Below are 11,364 nucleotides of genomic sequence, written 5' to 3' on the forward strand. Positions count from 1 at the left end.
TGAAATTCACTACTAAAAAATCAAGTGGCTGCTTTTTATAAAGAAATGGATAAAGAGACAAAACCTATTGAGACATTTAATGAGAAGAACTGTGTGAAAATTCAGTCTCGAAACAACAGTTTAAGTAGCAGCATCTTTCTAAGAGGATGGGACATGAGGGTCATGGCTGAAGACACAGACTAAAACAGCAAAGAGCATTAACTATGTTTGAACATACTTGCCTTTTCAAGGCTGGATGAGATTTATTGGGTTCCAAGTTTTTAAAGATTTAGATATTTTATCCAATCTTACAACCAAAATTTAGGACATACAATCCCTAACAAGTTTTTTTTACCTACATTGTATTCATAAATTTTAGAGCCATATGAATCAATGAGATCAAGAAACCCTTAACAAAATTTATGTCATCATTTTTATTTGTGAAGACTAGCCTTAAAAATCATCATTCATGGGATAGCAGCTCTCAAATTCCAAAAAAAGCCTAATTAAAAGGAAGTAAAGGTGATAGAAAGGAGTGTAAGCCCTCAAATGTTTGTAACAGAGAAGGTAATAAATATGCAAGTATTATAGGGTTCTACTACATGTTTTCACAGGGAAGAATTTAACAGGCCATCATCCTATGACATAAATATCTGGGGACTCACTATGCTAGGAGACCAAAACTCATTTCAAGAAAATAGGTGACTTTAAGAGTAGAGATTGTCAAGAGAAGTGAAATTGCAACTGGCAGTAAATATCACAATGAAAGAAGGATGAAAAGAAAGATACAGAAAAAAGTTGGGTATGATGCCCTGAGCAGGAAGAATTATAAAATCTGGATATTTTACTAAGACTAACAAAATTCAAAAGGCCCTGAATCACTCCTTAATCACAAATTCACTTTGAAATGAATGGTAAAAAATCTTAACTTTAAAGAGCTATAAAGAACTACCAAATTTGCACTTAAGAAGTTCAGAAAAATTTTTTTGTTTTTGTTTTTCGGGCCACACCCGTTTGATGCTCAGGGGTTACTCCTGGCTAAGCGCTCAGAAATCGCACCTGGTCTGGGGGGACCATATGGGACGCCGGGAATCGAACCGCAGTCCTTCCTTGGCTAGCGCTTGCAAGGCAGACACCTTACCTGTAGTGCCACCTCGCCGGCCCCAAGAAATTCTGAAAGATCTTGACATCACGCTTCTATAATAAAATCCACTACCACATAAAGACTACAGGGATCTGAGAGATAAAACCGTAGGTGAGGCACTTGTCTTGCAGATGGCTAACCAGGGTTTGATCCTTGATGCAGGCTCTATCCCTGATACGACGTATGGTCCGCAAGACCCTCAGCAGTGTTCCCTGACATAGAAACAGGAGAAAGTAGGGCCTGAGCACTGCTACTGTGGCTCTCCCACCAAGAAAAGAACACAATATGGTCTTGTGTTGACAGATGGAAGAATACTAACAAGGATGTCAAGAGACTCAGATCTAGTCTGAATCCACTGTTAAGTAAGTGGTCGGCAACTTTTTTTTCCAACTGAGCCAAATCTCGCCAAAACCAAGATTAAAATTTATTTTGAGTGCCACACAGGGCGCGCACTGCAGAGACTAGGAGCAGAGTCCTGACTCCTGGAGCGGCCGCCTGGCGCACAGAAGAGCCAAATTAAAAGTGTAAAGAGCCACACGTGGCTCGCGAGCCGCAGGCTGCCGACCACTGTGCTAGACTATGTAATATCAAACTTTCTTAATAGACTTTATGTAGATCTACTGATTAGAGAAGCCCTATGTACAGATCCATGGAAAGTAAGAAAGTAACTCACCCTCTTGAAAGAAGAGATGTATCAAAAATGAAGTAGAAATTCATACCAATGATCGATTTGACATCACACTGGGAATTTTTTTTGAAATACACATGTGCACATTAAAAAGTGACAGAAATGAGTGTTGGACATAATTTAATAATGCAAAGCTCTGAACTCTTTATTTTTCAAGTAAAAACAAAAAATGAAAATGAGACTAATAGAAAAGGTAATAACATAAGAAACCATTCTGTTGTTAATATTAGAGAGATATACAGAAGTAGAAATAATATATGCATACATAGGCACATGTAAACATACGTGATTATTTATTTTACTATGTATGGTCTCTTCCTATTATTAGGGCTTCACTTACATTAATATACTACTGGTTTGCAAATTAATTTTCTGATCCTGATTCCAGATTCCTAAACCTATCTATCTATCTATCTATCTATCTATCTATCTATCTATCTATCTATCTATCTATCTATCTATCTATCTATCTATCTATCTATCTATCCTCTGCATATAGATGTTTTACAATACTTTAACATATCAAAAGTATAATTATTCATCTTTTCCTCCTAAACCCTCCTTGCTTCCATCTAATCAAATTTCATATGAGTGGAGCCAAAATTATTCATATTTGTTCACTATCAAACAAAGAATTTTTTCATCTAGATCTTTCTCAAATCACTAGATCCAATTAATCACCACATCCTTCCAGTTTGCTTCTAAGTCTCCACTTGGAGTATCACACTCGATCGTGAAAATCTGAAAGCTTTCCCCTAAAATCAGGCACAAAGCAAGGTATGTCCACTTTCACTATCCTTATTCAACACAGTTTTGGAAGTTGTTGTTATAGCAATCAAAAAATTAAAAAAAATAGGAAACAACAAAAATTATCAAAGGGATCCAAATTGGAAAAGAAGTCAAATATTACTATTTGCAGATGATACTACATCAAAAACCTTAACTCCACACAAAAACTCCTAGAAACTATAATACAGTATAGAAAAGTCACAGGCTACAAAATGAAGAACATAAGAAAATCTGTGGCATTTCTGGTCAGCACATAAACATCCCAGCTCCATGAATGGATCTTGGAGAGATACGCAGGCAGCTGAGCTGAACCAGGTAGGAGGGAATCCAGGCTCAAATCTCTGGAGCCTTTTCAGTATGGGAGTAGTCCTGCTGGAAGGTCCAGCACCTAACTCATATCCTACTTCTACCAGAAGATATGTTCCAGCTCCATGACCAGCATTGGACAGACACCAACTGCTGAATCATTGTAGTCCCATAGCTCCTGGAGCATGTGGCCACATATGCACCACAAAACTGCTCCGAATTCCACAAAACTGAGAGTCCTGTAGCAGCATGCCAAATTCACTTGGGAAAATTGCCTAGAAGACCACTAAACTCAATGAGTGGAAACAACAACTTGGAAGGCTCCAGTAGCACCTAACAGCTCAGTAAATCCTTGGACAATGGCTTCAGTAACACCATTATGAGATATATATTGTAATATGTAATATAAATAGCCTGCTAACAGGGCAGACTGGGGCAAGGTGGATGGTGACACAGGAGACAACGGTGCAGGAAAGTTCACAGTGGTGGTGGTGGGATTGGTATTAGAATACTGAACACCTGAAACAACCAATTTTTTAAATCATAGTGTTCCTTAAATATTACTGTGAAAGACTTGTAATTCACTTTGTTCACAATAAAAATTAAAAACAAAAGAAATTGGGGCTGGAGAGATAGCACAACGGCATTTGCCTTGCAAGCAGCCGATCCAGGACCAAAGGTGGTTGGTTCGAATCCCGGCGTCCCATATGGTCCCCCGTGCCTGCCAGGAGCTATTTCTGAGCAGACAGCCAGAAGTAACCCCTGAGCACTGCAGGGTATGGCCCCAAAAAAACAAAAAACAAAAAAAATCCTTGAAGTAACTCAACAATAACAAAAATAAATTAAAAATGTTTTAAATATTTTAAAAAGTAGAAATAAACAGAGAATGGAGAGGCTATGAAAATTTATTTAGACTTGGTCTAAGGACTTGACAATGAAATAATAATATAATTAAAAGTTGGTGTAAGAATTTGATTTGGCAAATTCCTGATTTAAAGATGGATGCAGATTAGAATGCAGGAAACAATCCTTCAATCATCACAGTAGAAAAGAATTACAGATTGTCTAATAATATTCAAGCCCCAATAATAACTATCAGTTGCTATTGGTATTATAGTTTGGTCAAGGTGTCAAACAAAAAAAAATGTGTAGCATTTCTATTTGCAAATAACAAGCTATAAGTAAAAGAAATAAGAAAAACTATCTTTGTTTTTAAAAGTGTCCACGACCTTTAAATACCTAGAAATCAATTCAACGAAGAAGGTGGAAGACGTATACAGTAAAAACTGTATGATTACTGAAATAAATAGCACAGGACACCAGAAAATAGGAAAATATCCCTGTTCATGGACTGGAAGAATCAGCATGTCAAAATGACCTAACGCATCATACAGATTCTACACAATTCCCATTAAAATTCCAGTGACATTCTTCAAGGAGTTGGAACAGATTTTAACAAAATTTGAATGGAATCATAAAAATCCCAAGTACCCACAGCAATTCTGGTATGGGGGAGGAGATAACTGGCACTGCAATTCCCAACTTTAAAATAAAATACATCACAAAGCTCTAATAATCAAAACTGAATGGTACTGGAATAAAGTTAGACTCGTGGACAAGTAAATGGATACAAGAAATTGTTAAGATCATGCAATTTGCTTTTGTGTATGCAATTAGAGACTTTCATACTGAGTAAGTCAGAAGAAAAGGCACAGAGACAGAATGATTTCTCTTATGTGTGGGATATAAACATACTGTAAGTAGCAACAAAAGGCCAACGGCAACAGAACTGAAGTTTTTGTTTGTTTGTTTGTTTTTTGGGTCACATCCGGCAGCACTCAGGGGTTACTCCTGGCTCTGTGCTCAGAAATCGCTCCTGGTAGGCTCGGGGGACCATAAGGGATGCTGGGATTTGAACCCCTGTCCTTCTGCATGCAAGGCAAACGCCTTACCTCCATGCTATCTCTCCGGCCCCAGAATTGAAGATTTAATTTATAAAACTTGAGCTATTTGGGGAAGGGTGAATGAGTGGGTTCATTGAGACCTTGAAAGAGGAAGTTGACACTGGTGGAGGGAAAGCATGGTGCTGGAATGAGGTATACAAGAAACTATCATTAACAGTATCATTAAAGCACAGCATCTCAATAAAATAACAATATTGTTCTTTATGAAATCTGAAAGCCATAAACTTACTTTGGAATTATTTTGTACAATCATAAGAACTTTATATAGGATACACACTAACAAATAAAAATAAAGTTCACTCAGCATTAAAGAAAAAAACTTTTCTCATGAAATGAGGACAATCTTTGAACCTTTCACTTTTTTGTTTGTTTTTTTTTTGGTTTTTGGGCCACACCTGGCAGCACTCAGAGGTTACTCTAGGCTTTGTGCTCAGAAGTCACTCCTTGTAGGCTTGGGGCACCATTTAGGACATCGGATATCAAACCTGGATCAGCTGAGTGCAAGGCAAACACCCTACTAGCCATGCTATATCACAAAGACCCTTGAACCATTCACTTTAATGTGAGCACGGCCTAATTCATAAAGCTGCTGCTAAAGACATCTCCACACAAAATGGCAGAACAAGGAAAGAAGAAAACAACAGAACTCTTACCTGGACTGCTACCTAAATAAATATTCATAGGAAAATACAACTACCATAGAAATTAATGCAAAGAGAGGCAGAAAAGTTTCAAGAAGGCCTTGGATAATCTAACAGAATAAGATGTAGAGGATTACTAATCATAATCAGTAATTTAAGAAATTTGGAATAATTTTTTATATCACTGGAGTTAAAAAGTTTACTTTAGTGACTAAAATAATGATGCTATTTTTTTTGGGGGGGGGCACACCCGTTTGATGCTCAGGGGTTACTCCTGGCTCAGCACTCAGAAATTGCCCCTGGCTTGGGGAGACCATATGGGACTCCGGGGGATCGAACCGCAGTCCTTCCTTGGCTAGCGCTTGCAAGGCTGACACCTTACCTCTTGCGCCACCTCTCCGGCCCCCAAAATGATGCTATTTGCCAGCACTTCAGAGCAAATTATTTCAATATAGAAAGAATACTTAAAAGATCAATAAATAATGTCCCTTGCTAGGGCTGGAGAAAGGTCAAAAGCCTGGAGGACCAATTCCCTGAGAGGTCCAGTTCTACTGAGTTCTGTTCCCAAACATTCTTGGCACACATTCTTTCACATGCCCCACCTCCATCAGGTACAATCCTTGAGCACAACCAGTGCGACTCAAATCTCACTACCCCACAAAAATTACCTTATCAAACTTGAAAACCTAAATAAAATTAATAATTTGCCAGAAAATTTATTTTAAATGATTCTCAAAAGAGAGAATTCCTAAAATTGATGGTAAGTTACTACTAAAATTTTACTAAGATTCAGGGTTGGAATGGTGGCAGTCATAGGGCATTTGCCTTGCACGCGGCAGACCTAGGACGGACCACGCATGGTTCCATCACCTGGCGTCCCATATGGCCCTCCAAGCCAGGAGCAATTTCTGAGCATGTAGCCAGGAGTAACCCTTGAGCGTCACCGGGTGTGGCCCAAAAACAAAAACAAAAACACTAAGATTCAACATATTAGTAGTTCTACACAGGAAAAAAATAGGATCATGTTAATGATAATCAAAAAGATGTTTTACAATTCAATGCTCATTCCTTTGAAAATTCTTCACATAAAGACATTTCTTGGGGCCAGAGCGATAACACAGCAGTAAGGCACCTGCTTGCACGCGGCCAACACAGAATGGACCCAGGTTCAATTCCTGGCATCCCATATGGTCCCCCAAGCCTGCCAGGGTTACTTCTGAGTGCAGAGCCAGGAGCCAGAAGTAACCCGAGTGCCATTGGGTGTGATCCAAAACCAAAACCAAACCAAAACAAACAAACAAACAAGACACTTCTGAGGCTAGTAGATAGCTCAATGTGCAGGAGTGTATATACTTTCCATGACAGAGGCCCAGGTTTCATCCCCAGCACCATGTGCTCCCCGAGCAACACATACCATGAACGGTCACCAAGCAACTCCTGGAATGACTCTTGAGCATAGCTGGATGTAAACCCCAAATACGATACATTTCTTTCACACACACAACACACGTCAATCAAGAATATACTGGGGGGGGGGGCAATACCTGGCAATGCTGGGTGTAAACCCCAAATACGATACATTTCTTTCACACACACACACACACACACACACACACACACACACACACACACACACACACACACACACACGAGTCAATCAAGAATATACTTTGGGGGGCAATACCTGGCAATGCTAAGAACTTATACCTTACTCTGCATGCAAGAATCACTTCTGGTGGGTCTTAAGGGACCATACCAACAGATGCTGGGAATCAAATCCAGATTGGCATGCCAGTCAAGTGCTTTAGTTGCTGTACAATCACTCCAGCACAACAATCTAATGAAAACTAAGCAATGGAAAACTTTGACAAATGCATCCTTGAGAGATCTGCAAAACTATAAATCATGTAAAAAGTTTTTAAAAGTATAGTCACTTCTCGTGTTGCTTGGCAACTGGAATACATTCTGCGAAATGGTCTTAAGCAATTTCTCAGTGTGAATGCCCTATAAGTGTACTTACACAACTAAGACATATAGTCTTTTTTTAAATTTAATCACTGTGTTTACAAAAATTTTCATACTGGGGTTTCAGTCATAGAATGTACACCAACCCTTCACCAGTGCAATCTTCCCACCACCAATGTCCCTCCATTTCCCTCCCTCACCCAACCTCCTGTCTTGCAGACAGGCATTCTTCCTCTCTCCCTCATTGACATGGTAGTTGTCATTGTGATTAGTGCTCTAGCTGCACTCACCACTCTTTGTTGCAAGTGTCATGTCATGAGCTGGTCCTCCTGGCATTCAGCTCTACTGTTTCTGAATATTATTGCCATACTGTCTTTTTTTGTCTTATATTCCAAAAATAGTGAGACTATTCTATGTCTATCCCTCGTCCTCACTTTACTCAGTATAATAGTCTCCATGTTCATCCATGTATAGGCAAATTTTATGACTTCATTTTCCCAATAAGTGCATAGTATTCCATTGTGTATATGTACCACATTTTCTTTATTCTTTATTCTTTATTTCTTTATTCTTCTGTTGGGTACCTTAGTTATTTCCAGATTCTGTCTATTGTACATAGCCCTGCAATAAACATAAGGGTGCTGAGGATAATTTTGTATTGTGATTTTGTGTTCCTAGGATGTATTCCTAGGAGAGGTAATATCCCCTAGGAGAGGCAGCTCAATTTCTAGCTTTTTGAGGAATATCCATATACACAATTAAGACAGACTTTGCACACATCTGGACTACATACAAATATCAACGCTGTATATGAGGGCTGTGACTATTAGGAACATTATGTAATGAGTGAATACATTTCTTCCTTATAGTATAATTTCCAATGTAATCCAAAACATTTTATGAAGTAGGTTCCAATATGTTTAATTTCCTCTGCAATAAGCAAAAGTAAATCAACTTTTTTTTTTTTTTTTTTAAATTTTGGGTCACACCCGGCAGTCAGGGGTTAATCCTGGCTGGAGGCTCAGAAATCCCTCCTGGCAGGCTCAGAGGACCATATGGATCCCATATCTCATAGTAGAGTAGTAGGTTACCAATCTCATAGTAGAGCCTGACTGCTGGATGTGAGCCAAAAACCAAAACATCAACAACAAACAAACAACAAAGCCATAGTTAATTGGATAAGAAACTTCCTTTCATACCATGACATCCCCTTTCTCCTCTTATCTCCTTACAATTTGCAATGGCCAGAGAGGAGGAGGGGCTAAGAGGGGCTTGCCTTGTATGCACAGTGTCAAAGAGTTCAAAAGTGTCCCAGGTGATCCCAGCAGGTCTGCAGTCAATGACAGCTGATGTTGCAAGAGATTTCCAGCTGCAGTGCAGTCAGGTATGTGCAAGTTCCCAATTAAAATCCCAGTGTGCATTGAACTTTTAAGAGTGTGAACACTGTGGTTAGGAATGAGTCCCAGCACAACCAAGAACATGTGTGACTTCAGGATGACAACAGCAACAACAGAGGAAAGGGAAGAGGGAAAGGAAATAAAAATCAAGAGTGAAAAACAATAAAGAATTTCTGAATTTTCTCCAAGACTTTGAATTATCTATTATTTTCTACTTAAAAAAGCCCAATGTTAGAACGTTATAATAGATATGGCTATATCATATAAATGGTTATTTTTTTTAAATACAGAACGCTTCACGAATTTCCGTGAGATCCTTGTGCAGGGTAATCTTCTCTGTATCGTTCCAATTTTAGTATATGTGCTGCTGAAGCGAGCACATATATATATGGTTATATAATAGATATAAAATAGATATGGCTGAGATTTGTTAAAGTGAGGACTGCTTTCCAAAGTTATTTCTGGCTTACAAAGATTTATAAGATAAGGTTCCCGACTGTGAGAAACTGTGAGTGCTGCCTGTGTGTTTGTCTCCTGTCCTGTCCTGTCTCCTGAACCTCTTGGGAGTGGGCCGAAAACGGCCCAAAAAACTCGCTCTCTCAGAGGCTCCAGGAGAGCACTTAGCTCCGCTTCGCTTCGCGGCCGTGCGCTCTTTCTAATGAAAGAAAGCCACTGCAACAAGAAGAAAAAAAATCACACTAGAAACTGTGCTGGATCACTGAAGCCCAGCATTTCTCTCTGGACTGTCCTCTCTGCTGAATGCTCGGTCCTAAGATTTGATCCTGCGTGAGGCTTCATCCACAGAGGGTTCCCCTTCTTTGGAGGCGAGTCGACCCACCCAGAAAGGGCGGAGCCAGAGGAACGTGGTCTCGCACATCATCTAGCCAATGAATACCACCACAACACGTAGAAACACCCACTATACAAGTGTGACAATGGGGAAACAACGCAGGCCAGCATCACACATAGAGAATGAAGAGGACAATTCTGAGGACCAGAAAACGGCCAACCAACTAATCAGTCTCTCAGATAAGGAGTTTAGACAAGCAAGATGGAAGATGCTCAAAGAACTCAAAGAAACCATGGATCGAGTTGAACAGAACACTAATAAGAACCAAGAAAATATGAAGACAGAAATCACAAAGATTTATAAGAGAAAGGCTTTTTATCAGAATCTGCATATTAATAATCAAACTGACCAAATTCCCAACCATAGAGATATTATTAAAAACATCCATCAGGGGCCAGTGCAGCAGAACAGAAGGTATGATTCTTGTCTTGGTTTAATCTCTAACCCTCTATAATGCTCCCCTAAGCATTGTCAGGACTGATTCTTAAGTATAGAGCCAGAGATAAGCCCTGAGCATGGCTGGTTAAGGCCCCAAAGCTCCCCAAAATAAAATAAAAATATCTATCAATATTGTGAACTTAAAACCTACAGTCATATTACCTACACCATAATAAAAATATATATATATGCATATATATATATTGTATTTTGGGACTCATTACTCTTTTTTTTCTTTTTTTGGTGCACCATTCCTGGAAGTACTGCAATACCCGGTCGATGCGTGGAATGGATGGAGCAAGCTCCTATTCCAGTTCCTAGTGCCAAAAATCCATTTAATATGTTGTCGTCGGATAAACGACATATTAGATATTAAACTGATAAGAACAGATACTACACTTCATCTTAGCCAAAAGGCCGAGAAGCAATGACTCATTACTCTTGGTTCAGAAACCACTTTCGGTTGTGCTCAGGGGATCATATTGTATGCTGGGATTTAACCTTGATCAGCCTCGTGCAAGGTAAGCACCCCATCCACTCACTGTACTATCAATCTGGGCACATAACAAAAAATTTTTAAACCAACTGTGCCTTTTGTGGGGTGTCTCACCTCTGTGTTTGGGGACAGAACTACAAACGCCAGGCCACTGAGTCCTATCTCTAGCTCTGTTCATTTTTTTTTACAACAGTGTTATGTTGTCTCATCTCCTCTGCTTGTAATGTTAGTTCTAGTGTGAGTCCAAGGGTTTATTTTAATTTGCCCTTGACTGTTCAAAGGGCCATAATCTCTAATATAAAACTAGTCAGAGTCTATAAAACAAAGTTAAATTTGAGAAATGTGCAAACAAAAATATGAGTACTCATCAAATGAGGCAGTCCCCTCCCCACAGGCACAATGCCAAGTTCCTAACAGATCTCAGTGAGCAGGGATCTCCAGCTGCAGCTGCCTTCACCAACCAGGGAGAGCCCGGTCAGGAGAGCTCCCTGGACAGCTCCTGTCATGAGTTCCTAGGGACCCTACAAAGTATGACTCAGCCAGAAGGTGGGCGGAGTGAGTGTCTAAAGGACTTGGTCAAGAACGGTATTTTGCAGAATGACGAAGACCAAAACCCATGTGGGGTACAATGCCCGTTTCGGTCTGGGCAGTCCATGGTCACATTAGACCTGTTTCAAACACTATCCATTCAAGAGGCAAAATGAGTT

General features: G+C 39.5%; 1 non-coding gene and 1 pseudogene across 1 annotated transcript; both read right to left on the reverse strand.

The window, feature by feature from the left end:
• Window positions 1–9,153: 9,153 nt before the first annotated feature.
• On the reverse strand, window positions 9,154–9,253 carry LOC126012352 (uncharacterized; annotated as a pseudogene).
• Window positions 9,254–10,399: 1,146 nt separating this feature from the next.
• On the reverse strand, window positions 10,400–10,590 carry LOC126012758 (U2 spliceosomal RNA). The gene has a single exon (XR_007497156.1). It is a non-coding gene; the product is annotated as a U2 spliceosomal RNA (small nuclear RNA).
• Window positions 10,591–11,364: the final 774 nt, after the last annotated feature.

The sequence above is a fragment of the Suncus etruscus genome, chromosome 6 (assembly GCF_024139225.1).
Source record: "Suncus etruscus isolate mSunEtr1 chromosome 6, mSunEtr1.pri.cur, whole genome shotgun sequence".
Classification (NCBI taxonomy): domain Eukaryota; kingdom Metazoa; phylum Chordata; class Mammalia; order Eulipotyphla; family Soricidae; genus Suncus; species Suncus etruscus.